A 22,170-nucleotide genomic window follows, 5' to 3' on the forward strand; every position below is an offset into this window, starting at 1 on the left:
ATAATCCTTGCATCCTGAGAAAGACAGAAAGGAAATAGTGGGTTAGAACATTACAAGGTCATAATAAACAATGGTTTCCAAAGGCACAGAATTAGTTATTTTTATTCTGTAGTTGGACATTTTGAGGATCATGATATTGCCCCTGCTTTTTCTTTTTTTTAACAAAAAATTTAAAAGAACTTATATATATTTTAAGGGGTGAGAGGATTACAGGGGTTATTAAAAATAAATTTGTGGGACTAATCAAAGACTATATGTATGTTTGGCTTTCTCTGTTGTGACCAATGTGTATTTTCTAAAACACATTGATTAGTGGTGATTACTGGACAGGTCACGTGTTTATATACTAACAACAATGATTCTCCTTGGATTAACTCAAATTAGGATACATAGTTGAATTATAAGAATGGTTGCTAGGCTATGCTAATTACCACGCCCAATTTTTATGGAAACACAATGCTCCTTCATTATCCCTTCTATTCTTCAATACCTTTTAAAAATTACAATCCAACCCTTTCCTCCCCAAAATCGAATATTAATATAATTTGAGTTCGTGATGGAACTACCATCAGGACTGCAATGCCCCGCAGCTGAAATAATATTTAAAATAGAAGGGATTTGACATTTGAGAAGTCAGTGGCTTGAAATACCCAGTTGTACTTAGCTAATTCAGTCCTTAACCTCTGGTTTCAAATAAATCAATTACAGTCGATTCCACTTCAGTTCAGAAGTGCACAGGGTTTTAGTTAATTGAATACATTTTATTCACTTGCTAGGAATATTCATTTATCAAAATTCCAAACTTAATATACATTTCTTTACAACTCAGGTTATGTTAGGCTGCACAATCAGATCAAATTTGCCCTGGTTTTCCCCAAATCCTGCTTAAAATCTAAATTTCACCACTCTTTATGAAACAATGTCTCCCTATTCCTTTCTCAATCAAAAGTAAATTTATAGTAATTCCATGTCAGTCAGGAGAGTTGTTTTCCACCACAAAGAAAAAATCATATGTGGTCATCAGCCTTGAATTAAGTTTAAATAGGTTAAGAACAGAGCTGGATTAATTAAGTTTTTAAAAAGTATTGACCTGAAATTAAAAAAAAAAATTACGCATGGTTTCCATTAGAGCTTAACTTTGCTGCAGCTGACAGGTATGACAGCATTTTGTGGTCTTAAAGCCGCAGGCCCCTTTTCTTAACCCCCTCTCTTCCTCTGCCTCCCCACTCCGACTTTTGGAGAAGTGCTTGAATAAATAGCGAATTGTTAACTGAAAGCAGTACGGTTAAATGTGCACACATGAAGTTGTTCTTTAAACAGATATTGATGTATGCAGTGTTTTATATTTATTGTTTGTAGCATCCTGCTGGCAGCAGTTTACTGTTTGGAAAGGAAAGGGGTTAATTAGCGTCATTATCAATCACTAATGCTTGCCTAACGTGTCCAAAGAATAACCAAGTTAGAGGATGGCATGAAGCCAACAGCTGCTTCATCCCAGTTACATGTCTCCTCCTAAGCCACTCAGCTATGGGGGTGGGGAGGACAGGAGGTGAAGTGAGGGGAAGAATCCCTATTGCTTGGGTAAAAGGGCTATAAAAATCAGGTCAACTCACCAGAGATCCAAGAGGCGGAAAGTATAACATAAATAACCAGTTTTCATTCTCTGAGTTATAGGTGCAGAGATGGCAGCGGTCCTGAGGAAAGAGTAGTAAAATTTGTCCTTTAATTTGCTGGATTATCCAAGTTGGGCATTTGAAGAAACACATCCATATGTCCCTATCATTTAGAGCTAGATGGCAAAAAGAAATCTAAAATGCAAGGAGAGAAAAAAGAAGAAAACCTGCCATCACAGACAAACCCAAGTCAACCCCAAATATCACCCAACCACCCATCTCAGAAGAGTGAATCCACAGAGCACAACAGGCAATAGTAGTTCTCACGCCTCTGCATAGGGATATTTTTCCTTGTGAATTTCAATGAACAATACTTTTTAATATTAAACTTGGTTGCTGCACAGGCATGCCATCTCAGCTTCCTGTTGGTTGCTACTACTCTTAGTGATCCCGTCCTCCCTGTGACACACCGCGGGAGAGAAACTGAAAAAGTCTGACCCGTTATGGGTTCCTCTTAGAAGCTTGTTTTTATTTGTAAGTTAACCACGAATTAGAACTAAAGACCCCATTGACGATGGGAGTTTACTCAACTGTTTCTCTGAAGGCAGGGATGCATTAGTCCGAGTTGCAGTATTTATAAACAGAGAGCACTTGTACGGTTGAACAAGACATTGACTTCTTTCTGTGAAAGCATAGCCCAAACTCATGTTTGTCCATGTGGACATAGGTGAGCAACGTTTTCAATCAAATTGTGACTATATGAGTAAGTTAAATCTCCACCCAACGAAGTAGCTGGTGTATCCAGGGCAGTAGGATAGTCATCAGAGTGGGAAGAGAGAAGAATGTTGGGATGGAAAACTGTATGATGCATGCATATGGAAAGTTCCTGTGTTTAAAAACTAATGTTCTGTTCCTTAGGATCATAATTGAAAAGAGGAAAGGAGGGAATAAAAGATTTTAGGCTGAAACTGGAGTCTTATAACTAAACTTAAATATTATTAATGTGCAAAACTATTTCTTTTTCATCTTTGATGTCTGAAAATGATGGCACAGCATCAACTTTAATTTCATAGATCTCTCTGTGAAATAAAAGTTGGTGCTATACTGTCCTTTTTAGAAGAGCAATACTTAGCATATTGCTGGAGAAATCTACTTAGGGAAGAAGGAAGCTCAGGGAGACAACCTTTCTATAGTGGATACCTAAGGATACTTACAGCAGGAATTTCTCTCTTCTTTCTTTCCTTCCTTCCCTCCCCCCTTCCCTCCTTCCTGCCCTCCCTCCGGCCCTCCCTCCCCCTCTTCCTTCTCCTCCTTCATCTTTCTGTCTCTCTCTTTCCCCTCCCTCCCTCCTTTCTTCCTTTTGTCTCTTTTTAACGCAAGAATGAGTCTGATGTCTTCGGTGGAACGTCCTAATGATTATTTTGACTTTCTATACGAACGTCCCTTTAGAGGTGGGAATATTTTCAACCTCAAGGAGGGATATATATATTTTTTTAAGTGGCCCGATTCTATGCTGTAATTTCGCTGCGGGAGATTTTTCTATGGAAATAAATATTACATCCACTAAATTCCTATAACAACCCTAAACACAAAGCCCTTAAACTAAAGGTGGAGTCTGGTGGTCTAGCTTGGCCCACCGTTGGGTTGTCCATCACAACTCTCAACTTTTACAAGTGAAAAACACCGGGCCCCTGTTTTGTCTGGACGCACATCTCTCGGGGTTCTCGCTTGAGTTGTTTCCGCTCATCACTCTTTTAAACTCGGGCTATCCTGGGGAAATATACACACCTATGTGTATAGATATTTATTTATATTTATATTTGAAGTATTTGGTGAACCTAAATTTAGCTAATATAGCTTAAAAGATTTTTTCCCCCTGAGGCACTTAGTTAATGCTAGGATCAAATTTCCGTTTGCTTTGTCAGCTACCAAATCCTATTTTAGGTTCCCCCTGTCTATTTTGGAGCCCCCAAGTCTCGGCTGCGCTTTTGTCCACAGCATGAAGTCGGTCCCAGCTCCTGATCTCAGCTCCGGTAGCCAAGACCCCCGCCCGGGAGGAGGCGGCTAACTCCCCACCCCTCACTGAGTCGGGTCCGGCCCACCTCGGACCCCGCCCGCCTGCCTGGGCGCCGGCCTAGCTAAATTCCCGGAAAAAATCCCCTGCGTGCCCCTTTCGATTAGAAGCAATTCGCAACTTGATTTTGATGGCCTGGAGTGGGAGGTGGGAGGTGGGCGAAGTGAAGATGGAATGCGGGACGAGAGGTTTGAGCCTGGAGTTGGACGGAGGCGGGGGTGTGGGGTGCAGGGGCTTAGAGGGCAGCCGGGATGGAGGTTTGGGCGGCTTGGGCGGCGGCCACCGGCGCTCGCGTCCGGGTTAGACCCAATTAAGCTGCAGTTAAACCCTGAGAAAGAGGTTTGGGACTTGCCTGCGCCTCCCGCCTCCCTTCACGCGCTTGCCGGTGCAGTGAGGGGAGTCGGGAGTCAGCAGGTCAGAGTTTTAAGGGCCTTTTTCGCGGGAACAGAGCTTTAATTAATGACTGGAGGCAGGATCGGGGAAACTTTCTGGCTCCACGACTCCCAAGGCAGCACGAAGTTTCAGCATCCCCGGCCCGGGTGTCTAAGCAGGTAGAGAGCTGCGTGGGGCTTCCCTCCCGGCACCCGCACCCTTTCTCTCCCACCAGGCCTCCCCGAGCTTTTCACTCTTAACTCCTGTCACCAAACGTCTAACTGCGGGGACACCTCTCCCGAGGCGAGGCCTTCCCTTCACCCGGACCCCAGGCGCGCCTGGGAACCCACGCAGCCGCCCAGCCGCCTGCCCACCACAACGTTGACCATTAGCCACTTGAGTCTTTGAAAAGTCATTAACACCTTGTTTTATTGCAACAATTTGGTTGACCTTCCAATACCCGTTTGACTAAACATCCAGCACCGAACTACCTTAGCAGCGGGAAATTCTATGGGGGAGTATTTATGCAACCCAAGCAGGGGTCTCCCATTAGGATGACCCGAGATGAAAACCTTGGGTGGCGCTCCGGGCCAATCCCAGGCCCATTTGCACCTCTGGACTTCCCCTCCCCCTTCTTCCCTCCTCCCAGATCCCTCCTCCTCCTCCTCTTCCTCCCCTTATAAAAATGCACTCGGACTTTTCGGGGCGGGGGCGGGGAGACTGGTAGGGCTGGGCTGGGCTGTGGAGGGGGGCTTCGCAGATAGTTGATATTCCGGGTCCAGCCGCTCTCCGCGCTCCCATTCTCTAAGCTCAGCCGGGGGGAAGTGTCGCCCCGGGCCAAACATATGCTTCTTTCCAGCGCGCTAATCCACCTTCAGCGTGGAAGCATAATTGCTCGAGTGTCCATGGATTCGCGGCGCTTTGTCCCTCGCTGGCTCCCATCAGCCCTGGCACACGCCATTTCAATCAAATCTTTTCAGAAAACTGTCTCCTTTTATCAAGTCCCAGCCCCTGCGAACGACGGGAGCATTTAACAAAACACCCTCCGTGTTCCGCCAGCCTCCCTCAGCCCTGGCGGAGCGCGGAGCTGCGATTATTGCAACAACTTTTCATTGAGTTCAGCGTCTGAGAAGGGGGGCTTGCGGAGGGGGGGGGAGAGAGAGAGAGAGAGAGAGAGAGAAAGAGAGAGAGAGAGAGAGAGAGAGAGAGAGAGAGAGAGAGAGAGAGAGAGAAGCAACATCAGCATTACAGACCCAAACAGGTCTTTTTCTAAAACCCTTGGTGTCAGGTGTATGGAAAGGAAAGGTCAAAGGTCACCCTTAAAGAGAAAACACGTTTCATCTCAGTTATTTTTTTCTTTGAAATTACAGAATTGACTGCCTCTGTGGAGTATTTGGGCAGTCCAGTGGGATAAAAAGACAGGCAGAAACAAGCTCAGCGAAATGGGCAGAGAACAGGGAAGGACTCTGTTGAAAAGATATTATTGGTAGTCTCTTTAGCAAAAAGCTCTGACAAAAAAAATCCCCAGCGCTGATTCCCATGTACCTATCCAATCTCTCGTTTGTGGCCTCTGACAGGCGTAAATCAAAGTTGAATCTGAAGATGACTGCCTTATGATAATACTTTCTTGGTAAATATGGAAGTCTTACACACTCATGATTTAATATTTTGACTGGATTCCTAGCTACAGGAGAAAAAACTTTTATTGATTAGGAGAAAAAAAGGGGGGGGTAGGTATGACAGAGTGAAAGATGAACTCTGGAAAAGACCTTAGAAGCTGATATAAATAATATTTTTGATGCTGTAGAAAAAAGTAATGAAGCCAAACGCAAAAGATGAAGCATGAGGTTTGATTTTGTGTAGCAATTATTATGTAAATACACACAAACAGAAGAGATTGTAGTTCTATTATAGGAACACAGCTTTGCTGCTTGTTCATAAAATGAGAACGTCAGAGTAATGAACAGTTTTCTTCAAATCTCAGATCACCTCATCTTGAGATTGATTTTAAGGGACTTAGGTTGTTTGCTTTCTGTAACAATTTATTTCATGATGATCAAGGAGGAGAAAGTCAACACAAATGGACATCGCACTTGTTCTACAGCCTAAGAATACAACAGGCGTTTATGGCATGAAACACCCTGGGACTTTTTGGTGCTTCCTCTTATTCCTTACATGTCTAGGCTAAGGAAGCTTATGAAGTGCTTGAAAGTGATAAGTTCTTCTCACTCACATGGGCCTTTCAATGCCAGTCCCACTATCCTTCATCCACTTCCAGAGCCAGATGAAATCGTTGAGGTCTCCTGGATTAACCAAATGGATGAGGGAAGTTTTCTGTTAATGTTGAGGTTCCAGTACTTATTTTATGTGAGACCCTCCATGACCACAGTTGCCAATAGGTGATTGCCAACTGGCTGCGTTAGTCTTCTAAAGTGTTCAGACAGTGGGATTGGAAATAATAGGACTTTGGGGAGAAGAAGGCTGTCCTTACTCAGCCTGGAAACTGGAAAATGAGACACGGGAACTTCATATATATATACAAGAAATTACTTTGTTATGGTTATGAAACAGTAAATAATCGATAACATCCTTCAATACCTAAACCTCATCAGGGGATTGTCAGGGGAAAGACAGGGAGAGTGATTTTGAAATGTTTATTCATTTGCTTACATTATGATCTTTTTGTAATTATAGAGCAAAAGAAAGACAGTAACCAAGATCACCTCCAATCCTCTTTTTATCCCTGTAATAAGATGGGGGTGGAGGGGAGAGGGGGGAGAACTCAGTAGGAAGCAGTAATCTTGGGAAGGAGAAAGAAGTTAAATGCTAAACACCAGGATGGCAAGGACAGGAAGAACCTTTTCAGTTGGGGAGACCATAGTCTTGCATATTCTATTTCTCACCCACACCTTCCATAGCCAGTTAAATGGAAGAACTGAAAATAATGGGATCCATGGAGGGAAACTGTTCTCTGGCATATCAGGGAATATCCTAACCTTGAGGATATTTCTCCAAGCCAAAATTGTCTTGAAGAGTCCCACAAAGTTCGGAGGCTGGGAACTGAATGGGTTCCCTCCTCTTTCATCACGAGTCATAAGCAGGTGACTCCAGAGTCTTGAGATGACTGAAACAAGGTGGGGGTGGGGAGACCAATTATATGGAGATGATGAATTCCATGAGGCTTCTAACCATCTAGGACTGTACCTATAAAAGCTCCAAGAACAACAGAATAGAGGAAAGTTCTGAAGAGGAAAACCTAAAATTAAACTAGCTCATTCAAAATGAGACCATTCTTAGAGGTGTTTTTTTTTTTTTTTTTTTTTTTTTTTTTTTTTTTTTTTTTTAAACACTCAAAGAAATACCGATCTCTCCAAATTCCACCTACACCGCTGATATCTAACTCTGTTACAAGGTTGAGAAGCCTGGACTGGCACTGCCTCTTCAAACTCTAGCAAAGCCTTGTGTTCCTCAGTGACATGGCTTAGAAAGGGAAGAATCCACCTGTGTGTTTCTGAAGGGGACTTTTGCCACTAACTCAATCAGATCTAAGGGGAAGACTGGAGTAGGGAGGTGCCTCAGAGAATCTTGGGGCTAGAAAATCCCCTTCCTATACCCTTTAGAATAATTCCCAGTTCTTGGAAGTTAGTGCCGTGCCACATCAAGAGAATCAAATCACTGGTCTGTGACTCAGTGAAACTAGAGCTGCTTAGAAAAAACTATTTCAATGGGTGCCACTAAGTTTGGAGAAAGCTCTTCTAAGGAAATGAATCAAGAAGAAAACAAGAATTCAGAGAATCCTCTTGATTTTCTGTCTCACCCCATTTTCTTCCCCTCTCTCCCCACTGAGTATTTCGACTGAACTTAGTGTTTCTTTCTTAGTGTTTCCCTCCTTTGCTGAGAAAGCCTAAGAACCTTCTACTAGGCTTAGATTTAACCACAACTCTTACTAAATCTGGCTTATGAAAACCAGACTTCTCTGAGAGACGGGTCTTCTGGCAGCAATTAGTCTGACTTTTCTTTAACAAAATTCTTTGTAATGCCATTCAGAAAAAGGCCAGTAGGAGTTTGTGGCAGGGAGTGTGTATGTGTGTGGGTGGGTATGGGAGGGGTAGCTGAGGTGGGGGATGGTGTTACAGAAGGCCAATTTGTATGACTTGGTGGAAAAAAAATCCCAATGTTAGCACATTAACTTTGGGAGCTGTGAAATATTTAATTAGTGCACTGGTTGGAATCCTATTAAAACTGGCTCTATTTCTGAAGACTGCCCTGAAAATCAGCTTGTTCTTTTCCTATGTGCAGTGTATAAAACAGCATTGCCATCTCCCCTTGTCACAGAATTATTTCAAACAGTTTACCAAAGGAATTTACCTTTAAAAGCACGACTTCCTGGAACAAACGAAAGAAATATCCAATTAGTGAGTATTTGAAGGTAGAGGATTGATTCTATGAGTGGGAATGAGAAAAGAGGGAGAGAACCTGGAGGAGCGAGGAAACAACAGTCTGTCACCTTCTCTGTTTCTGACTCCTGGGGCAGCAGCAAAGTCCTAGAGATGTCTTCCTATTGCCCTCCTCCCCTACATGTATTTAAAAATTAAACCCCACAACACACACACAACAAACAAGAGACCTATTCATTGAGTCTGCAAAGCCACCTTCTTCTCCTGGTTATGCAAATACTAAATTAAATCAAGTGGCTATAGTGTTCAGCCCATTGCTGAAATATGATAGAAAAAAAAAAAGTTGAGTATTCCAGGGAAATTGATCCGAACAGCTCAGTTTCAGTCGGTGTGGATGTCTGTTTGTCTGAAGGTGGAGACACAAATACATCTTGTTAAAGTTGTGGCTGCCATTCTGAGAAGCAGCCTAAGGTTTTAGAACCCCGCCCCACACCCCTTCCTGGGGAGATAAGAATTTGAGCCATTTAAGATACAACGCAGAAAACTTTGGCCAGCGAACTCCTGAGAGAGGACTCCTCTCTGAACTCCCTCTCGTCCTGGTTTCCCCGACGTTGACGGGATCCGAGGTCCGAAGGGCCAATTTAATTTAGAGTCCATCCCGAGCGGGAAGCCTGTCAGCTCCTGCCTCCAATCTTCCCCAGAGGAAGGAAGGGTTGTGGAAACTGCCCGAGAGCCTGCTGGGAGCAAACACACGCTCCCGTTCCCCTTCAGACCTGGGGCGCAAGGACTTTCTTTAGGCTATCGAGAGAACTGAGTCTTGTTCCTGAGAACCAGGGCACACCTTGGGCGTTCTTTTTCCTCTCTAGGCCTCCGGAGTCACTGACTTCGCGAACTTAGGGACAGCTATGCCTGAACATCAGTTTCCCTGCTGCGGCGACCAGGGCGGGAAGTTTCTGAGAAGGCCTGGGACACTTGTGCTTCGGGAAATCAAGGTGGGGGCCGGCAGAAGCAAAGGGATCAGCTTCTCTTCGTAGTCCAAGGTGGCGATCTCCGGAGCAGGGCCCTGGGCAGAGCCCCAGGAACCCAAACCCTGCCCAGAACAAGGACAAGACGCAGCGCTTGTTCTCCGCCACCATCTCCATCTTAAGCATCATAAAAAAAAACAAAAACAAAAACAAAAAAAAACAAAACCCTAAAAAACAATCTTTCTGTACACCCAATACATCATTTCAATAAGAATGACTTCACTTTAATAAAGATTTAATACGTTAAATCTGTCTTTGTCGCTGATTGATGCTTCTTTGTCTTGAAAACGATTTGGGTTTTACTGATCAAGAATTCTGGGGGAAATGCTGTAATTCAGAGTCGGGGGTTGTTATTATTGTTTGATAACAGTTCCCGAGGAAGAAAAACCCCGCGTGCGCACTGACACACATGCGCTCGCACACTCACAGGCCCGCTTGCTTTCTCTCCTTAGGCTCTCCAGCACGGAAACCTAGAAAGCTTTCCTGAGCTTCCCGGGACGTGGGGGAAGGGGAGCGCGGGGAGAGGAGGGGGGCGCGGGCGGGGAAGGGGGGGGGGCGGAATGCAGAGCACGGCGTCTGTCGGGGAATCATTTGCCCTGAATCACAAATTTTCACGGCTTAAAAAGAAAAGGTAAAGCTAATGTCTGGCTCAATTAATAAACATGGTAATTTCACACCCGGAGAAGGACATAATTTCATCCGAGCGCTATCGGCGCCATCACAAAGGGTCAGGGCGCAGCTGCGGCGAACCCAGGTCATTACGGAGTCGCCGAGCGGCTCCAGCTCCCCGGCCCAGCGCGCGCCTCGAGGCGAAGGATGGCTGCGGGCGAGGCCGGGGCTTCCCCCGATAAAGGACTTACCCACCGTGCAGGAAATGGAGAGGCCTGCAGATGAGGAGTAATCAGCTCGCAGACGTATCGCCCGCCACGGTCCCCCGCCCCCCGCCACTGACTTTTTAAAAATAAAAGATAAAACAAGCAAACACCCTCTCCCTGTCATCATCTCTTTCTCTTTCTTTTTCTTGTACTTTTATAATAAAACCACGACCAAAACACTATAGAGACACACACATACATATTTTTATTTTTTTCGAGGTTGTCTTTGATTCGTCGGCAGTAGAAACCTATTGTATCTGTAAATTTCAGGACAGTTGTAGTTGATAAATTTCTGGTGTCAAGGTTTGGGGCCAGGAGCGCGGAGACAAGATATTAGCTTCAATCTCATAATCTCTTAATCACATTACACTTTAAGTGAGCATGTGTAATTTCACCCATCAATGATTTATTTAAGCATTTGGAGCACAATTACTTGTCTCATACACAAATACTGACTGGAGCATTGTTTGCTAGAAAGAAACCCTGAGATTTAGGAAAAAGAACATCTCTTTTCTGTTCCATTATGTGCCCCACCGCGGAATCAAAATTCATCTGTAATCGAGACCCGCAGGGCCCATCTCCTCAAAGGAAGGGGCCCCGAGGCAAATCCACCCGAACCACAAGGGGGGCACCCCTCCCTCTTTTCTGGGTTTAGATTTTTAAGCAGATCTTCAAAGCTAAAATAAATGCCCATTAAATAGTCGCATGCAAATGGAATGGAGCCGGGCAGCTAAACACACAAAGCCCATCTCACATAAAACAAAAGCATGATTGATGGCAACCCGGATGCTCGTGTGTTTGGAAAAAAAATTATACTTGTCCAGTCTCCTAGGTGTCTAAATTATTGAAGAGCGATGTGCATATTTCAACGGGAGAAGGTGGCAGAGGTTAGGGACCGGCGGTCGGCGCAGCGAGTGCCACAGGGTTGTTGGTACATTTGGGTCTAGGGAGACTCCCGTGTAAAGAATTTTAACACATTCTTTTCTGGGCGGTCAAAGAGGCAGTGTTAACCTGACAGTTCTCGGGCAAATGGTTAGAGAAAATGGATCGCTTTCCTCGGCCAGGGACCCTACTTCCCCGCCTTGGGCAGCCGGACCCTCTGCAAGGCTGACCGCTCCGCGTGCGGTGCAGGCCTCAGACGCGGGCCGACAGGGCACCCGCCGCGCTGCAGCTTAGCTGGTCCCGCGGTGCCCAGCCCAGCCCTGAACTTCCGCTCGCGAAGGGGGTTTTGGAGCCTTCACCGGGGAGCTCAGCCCAGGGGTTGGACTGTGCAGGCGGGGCCCAAGGAGATCAGCCACTGGAGGAGGCGCTCGCGGCGTCAGTTCTTTGTTCTGGCCCTTTCAGGGCCTCCAAGTGAGGCACCTCAGGGGAGGCGCGACTCGTCACTATGTCGGTGGGGGGATCAGACTGTGCCGGCTTGGCTCCAAGCGGGAGGCAAGATTGGGGGGAGTTAGTGTTGGGACTATGTGGCTACTTTGGACGGGGGGTGGGATTTGCTAAAGCAGGGAATGGTAAAACAAGTGGGAAATGGAGGGAACTCTCCCGTATCTGATTTTAAATCTAGGAAGGAAACATTTGAAAATAAGCAAGCACCTGTGTTTATCTCCCCCCATTTTTTCTCCCCTCTGTTTTTCTCTTGTCTTCAACTCTCCATCCCGTCTCTCCCTCTGTTACTTTCTCTTCCTTTTCTCCCTCCCTTCATTCTTCTTTTACCCTCTATAAATATGCTAGAGAGAAAAACGAACCTCAGCAACAGCAATTCCTGCTCCTAGAGAGTGGATCTGTCTATGGGGATCAGCCTTAACAGCCTCTGGTCTACGAGGGAACCTCAAGCGTCCTCTTTTTTGCTAGGTTTGGGGTGGGGGGAGGGGGAGAGACAGGGGGTCCCCTTGTCCTCAGCGGGCGGAGAAATCAGTATTCCCACGCATCGAATCCTAACCCCAAACTTGATTCCATCTTGCTACTCCAGTCAGGCTCGGCGGATTCATAATAGCGATGACAAAGAGTAATTACATATTAGAAAACAAAACAATAATTACATCACCACGTCGACACACACTAGTCAACGAAGCACAGTCGCCTGGGTTGGAAACAACACAGCCCGCGCCGTCCGCGGTTGACTCAGCAAATCAGAAAAGCCGGGGAACCGTGTCCACACCCGTGGATGCGAACAACCTCTCTCGAGGCTGGACCGCAGATGAGCTTCTGTCCCTGCGGGGTCACCTGCTAACAGATCTCAGAAGTCTCCTTTCATAATATCTGATTTGGGAGCTGTCTGGAGGAAAAACATGCCACGAGGATCACACGGCCGGTTTCTTGGAGAGCCAAGTGTAGTTTTTTAACCAAGGTAGACACAGATTCTTGGGTTTGAACTACTGTTTTACAGTTTTACATCGAGCATAGAAAAAGGTGGTCCTTACATGTTAGTTTCCCCCAGCACCTGTCACCTGGTTCCTTGGTTACTTTACAGCCCCCTCAGGCCTCGGCGTCTTCGGGTTTCCACTTTACTCCCCCAAGTGTCAAATCCGTCAAGCCCTTTTTACTTCTTCCCGGGGACCTGGAGGCGGGATATTGGGCCCAGCGTGGGATAGTGCGCGTCTCTAAAAGGCCCATCGCGATTGCTGTCATATTCCCCAGTTCCTTTGGACCGGGCGTGGGGGAGGCTCCTCGTCGGGCATTGCTCCCCTTGCCCTCTCCAGTGACTCCAGCGAGTTCTCTGGTTCGTCTTGGGGCCCGGGCCCGGAGGGTAGATGCAGGATTTGGGGGACGGCTGGGGAGTAGAGGCGTCGCCCGTGACCAGGCGGAGATCTGTCCGACTCCTGGCTGCCATTCATTGCCCGCCAGCTCCGACTGCAGTCCGGGTGTGAACACGAACCCAGTCTGCTTGGACCAGGAGACCGCGGCTAGAAGATGCATCTAAGCTTGAAACACGGGGAAAGGCTTTAAAAAGACTTAGCCGGGGCCTCTATTCGGGTCTCTCCTCCCACTTCCCCCAGGCCTTTCTTCCGGGGTTTGGAGCCTGTCTCAAAGGCGAGGGGCTCGGATGTGGGGTGGGGGTGGGGGCGCCAGTGCGTTTGTGCCAAGGGGGGCATCGAAGGGCGAGAGCCGATCTAAGGATCGTCCTTGCCAGGCGCGGGGATGCCGTGCCCCCTCGCCCGGGAGAAAGCCCGGAGCATCCCTTTAGGCCCCAGGTGTGAGCTGCACTCAGGCCAGGGGATCAGCCGCACGTTCCCCTTAGCTAGGCGACACCATCCACAGGCGGTAAAGGAATAAGACTTGGCCAAGAAGGGAAAAGGCCGTAGCGACTCAGAGTGGGTACCTAAGACTTGGCGAGTCTGAAAAGCCGGTGGGTTAAAGCCAGGTGGAAGCGAGCGAGCAGCCCTTGATGGGTCTAGCGCCCTCTATAGGGCTCTCGAGCCCCGCCGCGTGTGGACCGCTCTCCTTTCATCCCCCAGGGCTCAGAGAAGGACAAAGGACCTATAAAAAAATCCAACAACAACAAAAAAATATCAGCTTGACCCCCAAAAGAACACTGTTTAATGAGGTGGAAAATTCTTCCACACAAATTGCTTTTTCTACTACTTTATGAGAGTTCATAAATGTTAATGAAATCCAGTTACCAAAAAGTAACATACATCATTGCAGCTGAAGGGAAGCAGAGGAAGGAAGGTGGTGGTTAACGTACAATCATAATTAAAATAAGAGCAGCGGCAGCAACAATGCGGCCTATGGCTAATGTGGTTGGAAGCCCAGTCCAGCGTCGCACCATTATATCCGATCTGGGTTGACCACTGGTTCTTTCACTGGAGAGAAACAACTACGGCATAACCCTGTCAGCAACAACACAACCAAAACTGTGGAGGTGCAGAAGCTGGTGGATCAGCGTGAAAATAAAAACGAAATGCTGCTCTGTTTCTTTTCTTTTACAACAGAATGCTTATGATGGACTCAAACGTCCTCAGAATTCATGCAGAAGGAGGAGCCCAACAGGAATGCCTAGGAGAAGAGAAAGGGAGACAGCAAATTCACAGACGACCTGCAGGACCTGATTACTTTTGTCCTTCCTCTCTGTACATCAGACTCTAAACTCCTAGAGCAAGAGTTCTTATATTTCAAGCATCGTTTCTATCCTCAGTACCCAGTCCAGGGTTTGCACATAGTAGGTGCTTAATAGGTATGTGTTGAGTAAGTGAATGATTGAATGGACCAATAACAGAAAGGTAAATAACTCAATAGACAATCTACTTGATAACATTTGGAGGTGGACTGAGGTACCCAAGCACTAAATATTTTCCATATCCAATAAATAGTTTTCAGTAACTTACTCTGTGCAGGAACTGTTCTTGGCAGTGGGATTACAGCAAGCAAAACAAACAGACAAAAAATACCTGTCCTCATGAAGCTTACATTTTGATTTGGGATGTTTTGGTAGATGTATTGTTTTACATGGCCCAACAAATGGTATTCTATCAAACTTTGGAAAAATGCCTTTTCACCTTCCAGATTCCTCTGTATTAAATGGAATTTAGGTGAAGAGATGTGACGTCTACTGGTGAAAGTCATTGTATAAAGAATATGCTTTTTTTCCTTTCAGCTTTATTAATATATGATTGACAAATTTGACTTGTATATATTTAAAGGTGTATGACTTAATGTTTTGATATCATACGTATATGTATATACTTGTACATATATAATTAAATGATTACCACACAAGCTAATTAACATATCCATCACCTCACTTAGTTATCTTGATTTTTGTTTTGTTTTTGTGACAATACTTAAGATCTACCCTCTTAGCAAATTTCAAGTATACAATACAGTATTGTAAACTATAGTCACCATGCTGTACATTAGCTCTCAAGAACTCATTCATCTTGCATAACTGAAACTTTGCAGCCTTTGACTAACATTTTCTCATTTCCCCCTCCTCCTAGCCACTGGCAATCACCATTCTATTTTCTGTTTCTATGAATTCAACTATATTACATTGCATGTTACAGTGAGCTCATGCAGTGTGTATTTGTCCTTCTGTGCTGGGCTTATTTCACTTAACATAGTGTCCTCCAGTTTTATCCCTGCTGTTGCAACTGGCAAAATGTTCTTCTTTTTAAAGGCTGAATAATATTCCAGTGGAATATATTTTGAAGGAAGATGTGTTATATTTCTTTAATGGTATCATTTTTGTCTTATGACTTTATTTCTGAAGGAGAATGTTGTCCTGTTTCCTTGAGAGCTGCTAAAATCAAGTCATTCTGACTTTTCACACGTGGAGTAATATATCATGTCATCTGAATATGAGTACTAATACTAATAACTATAATTTTTTAGCCCTTATCTTTTGTCAGTTATGTGTTTAGTGCCTTATGGACTTTACTTCGTTTAAACTCTCAACAACCCTTAGAGATAGGTGCTGTTGTTGGTATCTTTACTTTTTAAATGAGGGAATCAAGGCTAAGAGAAGGTAAATAATTTATCTTAGACCATTGATGAGTAACATCTGGAACCCAGGACACTATAATGGAGAATGCACTGCCGCAGGAGTTTCAGACATTGTGATCAAAGGCAAGCCATTGTCCTCAGCTTTCTTATCCATAAAATGCAGCTAAAACCTGCCTAGTCTATATTGTTCACAGTGTGGTGAAGATAAAATTTGATTCATTTATGAAAACACATTGTAAATATTAAAATGCTGCATGAATATATGGCAGGTTTTGTTGTTGTTATTATTATATGTTGTTTCTTATCTGTAATTGCTGGTACCTCCAATGACCTACTCTGTAGCGGTAATCCCTGAAATTGATTAAACTTTAGCTGAACGATTCTTTTGGGGTGTGGACCATGCAGGTTGAATGGAGGAAAAGCCACTGGAGAGGATTTGGCTCTTCCTGATGAGTCTCCCTGCATCCTGTGGGATCTCAGGGTCTGCCAGGAGTGGGTGTCTGAGGCCCCTGCCCCCTCCACAGTCTTCCTCCCTCCTAATTGCAGGGTGCTCTGCTCTGCCTTGCCTGAGCCATCACTCTTAGCAGCCAGTCCTGGCACAACAGTGAGAAAAGTTAAGTGTTAATTTTTGTGAGTAAATTTGCAATGCTGCTTTGAGACAACATAATTACTACTTCCCATACCTTATTGTGTCTGCTGGAGAAGTGGTCATAAAGACATCAAACGAGCATCAAGTCTCTGTCACCGCCTACTGCACCTGTCACCCTCCCAAAAGTGGGCAAAACCTGTGGGTGTTTGAAAACCTTTCGTACATTTTCACGCTAGGCCCTTGTCTGAGGCAGCACCTGGCCGTGTCTTTAATGTTTGAAACTCGGGTCAGTAAATCAAGGAATAAAGAAGCAGAGCTATTAAGGACACACTGGCTTCTTCATTGCTATGGTAATCAGTCTTTATATTTCATTCATTCAGGTGTTCATTCATTTATTCAACACTTTTGAGCTCTTTTCTAGGAATTCAAAAATTTCATCGAGAAGCTTCTGTGCTGGTGGAGCGGCACATGAGTAAAAATGTAATTATAGGACAGTAAGGTAAGTTCTAATAGAGATTTATACACAGAGTAGGGCTCGATCAGTGAATCATTTTGATACATGAAATTAGGCCAGAGCATGCAATCTCACCTGGGGTGATATTGCCCTCAAAGGGACAAACATTGGTTCTTGGAGGTCAAAAATATCTCAGATGTTACAATGATGTGTGGCCCTCCAAGCTCAACCCTACTTGACAAAATCTTATTCCTTTGTATATAATTTCTTTTGTTAGGTAGACTTTAAATTAAGTTTATTGTTTTTCTCCTTAGAGGGAGTAATAATGAAAGAAAGGCTGCTGATCCCTGGGCCAGATAGATGAATTTGCCCCACCAGTTGAGACTGTCTCAGGTAGCAGGTTGGCTGTGTGGCTGCCTTTTCCACTCAGTTAAAAAAGCAGCAGTTGGTTGGGCTGATTTGTCAAAAAAATTGTCATTATTTTATTGATAAAAATCCTCCTGATTCATGGCTTCATATAGACAGATTCCACACCCCCCAAGCCCCCACCAAATCTCATAAAATAGGAAAGTGAATTCTCAAATATTCTTCTAGTTACCTCAGAAAATTAGTTAATGCTGGAAAAGCATGGAAAACCAACTTTTGGCCTCAGTTTTCCTGCTGCAAAATGAAGCTGCTAGATAAAATGTTGAGACTCTAGAAGGGAGAGGTTTTGGAAAGATGAGATTCCATGTTATTAATTACAAATAGATGATTGCTGAATTTGTAAACATGTTTCCTCTTGTTCATGTAAAGGTTAAGATATCAAATTTTAATAAACAGGGAAAGCAATAAAATTCCTTTGCAAGGTTGTAAATCATTTATTTTTTTTTGTTGTTTGCAGTTTTTATCCTTTGGGCTAACTGTAATTAGCACTTCAATATCTTGTCCCCAAATTAACCTAAGAAATTGCTGAACCCAATATTTGAGATTTTTGGAGACAGCTTTGGAAGGAATTTTTCACGCTACAAAGACATTTAAGTAGTAGAACATAAGACAAGCTGGAAAATGTAATAGTTGGACTTTAAAAATCAAGAAAGAAGAAATGATGATAATTCCTGAACAACTTGAGTGAAAAGGGAGGAAAAAAGGTGGCCCGAGTAGGGGAAGGGGGATGAAGATGGTCACAAAAATAGCTTTACCTGAAATGGCCTCATTTAAAAAGAATAATAGAACTTTCTGTTCCCCCTTCCACCAAAGTTTAAAAAATAAAAAAGGCCTCCCACCCACAAAGATATCCAGGGCAGTCCTAAGGAGTAAATGAACACATAAGGGGTTGCCATAGGAATCCTGGCTTAGGAGTCATTGCCAACAAAGGGCAGAGTGAGTCAGCTGGAGTTAGTGACTTTCCCAAACAAGGCCAAGCAGGGAGGGGGTGGGACTGCACAGGGCTTCTCAATAGCATTTCAATCCATCTGGGTCAGAAGGGGCTACTGTAGATATAAACCTTTATATATATAAACTCTTCTTGTGTGAACTAGCTGCTTGTCCAGTCACATACCACGGTCACACAGACAGGGACACAAAAGCCATTTGTTAAGGTTTCAGACAAGGCTGAAGGGGAGGCCTGAGAAGGTTGACCCACATTCCTAAGGGAATGTAACAAACAATTCTTCTCATTCACACCATATTAGTATTGACTGTTTTATTGTAGCCTTGTTATTGTGGCTGTTATTCCTTTAATGACACCATTTTCAAAAGTTTAAAAGTTGACTGCTAACATTTGCTTCACTTTAAATCTTGGTGTTAAAGATTTTGGGGAGTGAGTGTATGTGTGTTCACACACAAGGATGACAGAAGAGGCAATTTTGTCTAAGGGAAACTCATTTTTAAATTCCCAAATATGTCCTTTTTAAAAAATCCACAACCCCAGTTACCTTTGAGAAAATAATCTTCATTATAAAATGAAGATGGACGTGTTTGGAGTTGGATGTGGTTTAGTGGAAAGAGGAGAGGACGCCGTGGCAGAGGAACTGGGAATTTTTAGCTGTGGCAAACCACTTAATATCTATGAGCTTTGATTTTCTCATCTGTAAAATGGACATAACTGTATGTATCTCATAGGAATGCTGGGTGGATTGGATAAAATAATGGATACCGCAAAACTGTAGAGTGTTTTGAAAATCTAAGATGGCTTTCTAATGATGCTGGGAATGAGCTAACACCAAGATTTCCCCTAAGATCCTCCTACGAGTATACAGGTTTTCTTCATCCATTTCGTCTGCCACACTGGATTAATGCTGAGTATTTTACTGTAGCCTAGATTTATACTCCTAAATGTAGGTCTAATTATATCAATCTCTCCACACAACTGCAACAGTTTCCCTTTCGTAAAGATTAACTTCTAAAACTCTTAGCCTGGCAGGTAAGGTCTCCCTTGATCCAACCTCAAACTGCCTTTTCAGACTTATTGTTCATTAAGTGCATCCAAACACCCATGCTTTGGCTGCTCCAGTCTTCTTGCCTTACCCTGAATATATCAGGGACTACAGGATTCCCCCTGGTTTTTGCTTAGCCTAGAATGCTGTGCCTCCCACTCAGAAAAATGAAAAAATAAAAATTTTATCCTTTAAATCCCGGCTTACAAATTCATCTTATAAAGCATCTCTAGTCTCTCTAGTCAGAAACAATTGTCTTTTCTCCAGATTTCTTATAGCATAATTCTTGTAATTTTATTTAACCTTGCTTGAATTCTATTTAAACCCTTTTACTATGATAATTATCATTACTTATTGAAGAGTTATAGTAAAGTTAATAAACGTAATGCTGTGTATGCTTCAGGTACAGTGAGACCGTTTAATAAAAGCTAACGAATACTCTCACTCTACTTTGTGTTTGGTTCATTGTTTATGTCTATTTCCTTCACCAGATGACAAGTATACAGAGGGCAGGACTTATGCTTTATTTATATCTGTGTTCCTTCTAGTGATTGGCAAAGAGCCTTGCATATATTAGCAACAAAAAATGTGAGGTTAATGCGATACATTTTATGAAGGCTTAGCTATTTTGGTGTGAAAGATGTTAAACAAAGGGCAATAATCACACGTGATTTAGAAATGGGTATACTTTGAGAGAAGATGTGTTCCTGAAAAATATATGACTAAATTGGATTTCTTTGTTTGTGAAAATTGGCTCTGATTTTTCAACTTGATAAGACATCTTTTCAAAGAAATTCCTGCGTTGACTTCTTCTGTAAGTGAAGACTGTGCTAAGTGTCCTTGTGGGGTTTTCTGGGAGCAGCGTACTCATAGTTAGTTAGTCTTCCCATCTCCCTGAAACCTCCCAAAACTCGGAATTGTTGCCAGCAAACAATTTTAACTGCTTTTTCATTTTGACAAATGAACTCCTCCAGGTAATCGCAGTTGAAATATCAGCTGCTGTGTGGCCCATGGCCTTTATGCCCCTGGAATTTCTTATGGCTTTCTAGGTGAATGGGTATCATCTGAATTAATGAGGAAGTCATTTGATTTTATTGGGTAATTAATAAAAGGTGGGGAGGGTGGTTCTGATGATACATATTTGCTTCTTCCTGTATTCACAGGAGAAGAACATAAACTGAAAATGAAGGATGCTTGGGGCCAGTTATACTAAAGTGACTCTGCACCTGAGGGGTCCCACTATGACTGCACCAAGGTAATAAAAAGATTGGGGCTTTGGAGGGCTTGCACAAGCACACATACACTTCCCTAGCATGTACTTTTACTTTTATTTTAGCATACCAAAAGCAAAAACCAAAACCCGAAACAAACGAAGCCCCAAGCAAGCACAAGGGCAGGCAGAATTCTCATCCAGTGAGGTTTCAGAACGCAACCCAAATGGAGAACACCTCTTTTCCAGCAGTACACAGTTTGTTTGTGATGATAGTCTTCTCAATTTTTTTATTGTTACGCATTTCTTTTTTTGCACATGATAAATAATAAATAATAAAACAGTATGAAAGGAGACACTATGAAAATTTCTCCCCATCCCACCTTTTACGGGTTCTGTGGTGTCCCGCCAAAAGAGATGTCGAAGTCCTAATCCCAGTACTTCAGAACGTGACCTTATTTGGAAATAGGGTCATTGCAGATGTGATTAGTTCAATCGAGGTCATACTGGAGTAGGTTGGGAACAATGCAACATGACTGGTGTCCCTACAGAAGAAAGGAAATTTGGACACAGACATAGAGAGGGGGAGTGCCATGTGGTAACACAGGCAGAGGTAAGAGTGATGCAGCTGCAAACCAAGGGATGCCAAAGATTGCCAGCCACCCAGAAGTTAGGAAGAGGTGAGGAAGAATCTACCCAGAGTTTTAAAGGGAGCAACGTCCTGCTGACACCTTGGTTTTGGACTTCTAGCTTCCACAACTGTAAGAGAATAAATTTATGTTGTTTTTAAGCCATTCAGTGTGTGGTACTTTGTTATGGCAGCCTTGGGATCCTAATATGCCATTTTCTCGCCTTTTGGTTTTTCTGTCCAGAGGCAATCAAAGCTAACACTTCTGATCGTAATACTTGATTTTAATTAAAAAATCAATGTTTTTTTTTTTTTTTTTCGTTTCTTTCTTTCTTTCTTTCTTTTTTTTTAATTGGGGGAAGGGGAACAGGACTTTATTGAAGAACAGTGTGTACTTCCAGGACTTTTTTTCCAAGTCAAGTTGTTGTCCTTTCAATCTTAGTTGTGGAGGGTGCAGCTCAGCTCCAGGTCCAGTTGCCGTTGCTTGCAGGGGGCGCAGCCCACCATCCCTTGCTGGACTCAAGGAATGGAACTGGCAACTTTGTGGTTGAGAGGACATGCTCCAACCAACTGAGCCATCCGGGAGCTCAGCGGCAGCTCAGCTCAAGGTGCTGTGTTCAATCTTAGTTGCAGGGGGCATTGCCCACCATCCCTTGTGGGACTCGAGGAGTTGAACCGGCAACTTTGTGGTTGAGAGCCCACTGGCCCATGTGGGAATCGAACCGGCAACCTTTGGAGTTAGGAGCACGGAGCTCCAACCGCCTGAGCCACCAGGCCGGCCCCAATGTGTTTGGTTTTTAAATAGATAGTACATGGGTCAAAGAATATACAAAAAGTTATACAGTGAAGAATTCTCTCTCGTATTCCATCCTTCATCTACCCATTTCCCATCATGCCCCACCCTGCTCTCCACCATGCTCATTCACGTTATTAGTTAATTTAAACACATACGTAATATAGATTTTTATTTCCCCTTTACTTAATAAGAACCTATTATACCATTGTTCTTCATCTTGCCTTTTTTTTTCCTGGTAAGGAACATATTTTCCAATCATTTTCTAATCAAAAGTTCTC

This window comes from Rhinolophus sinicus, chromosome 14 (assembly GCF_057876585.1).
Source record: "Rhinolophus sinicus isolate RSI-liver-muscle chromosome 14, RSI-T2T, whole genome shotgun sequence".
NCBI classification, from domain to species: domain Eukaryota; kingdom Metazoa; phylum Chordata; class Mammalia; order Chiroptera; family Rhinolophidae; genus Rhinolophus; species Rhinolophus sinicus.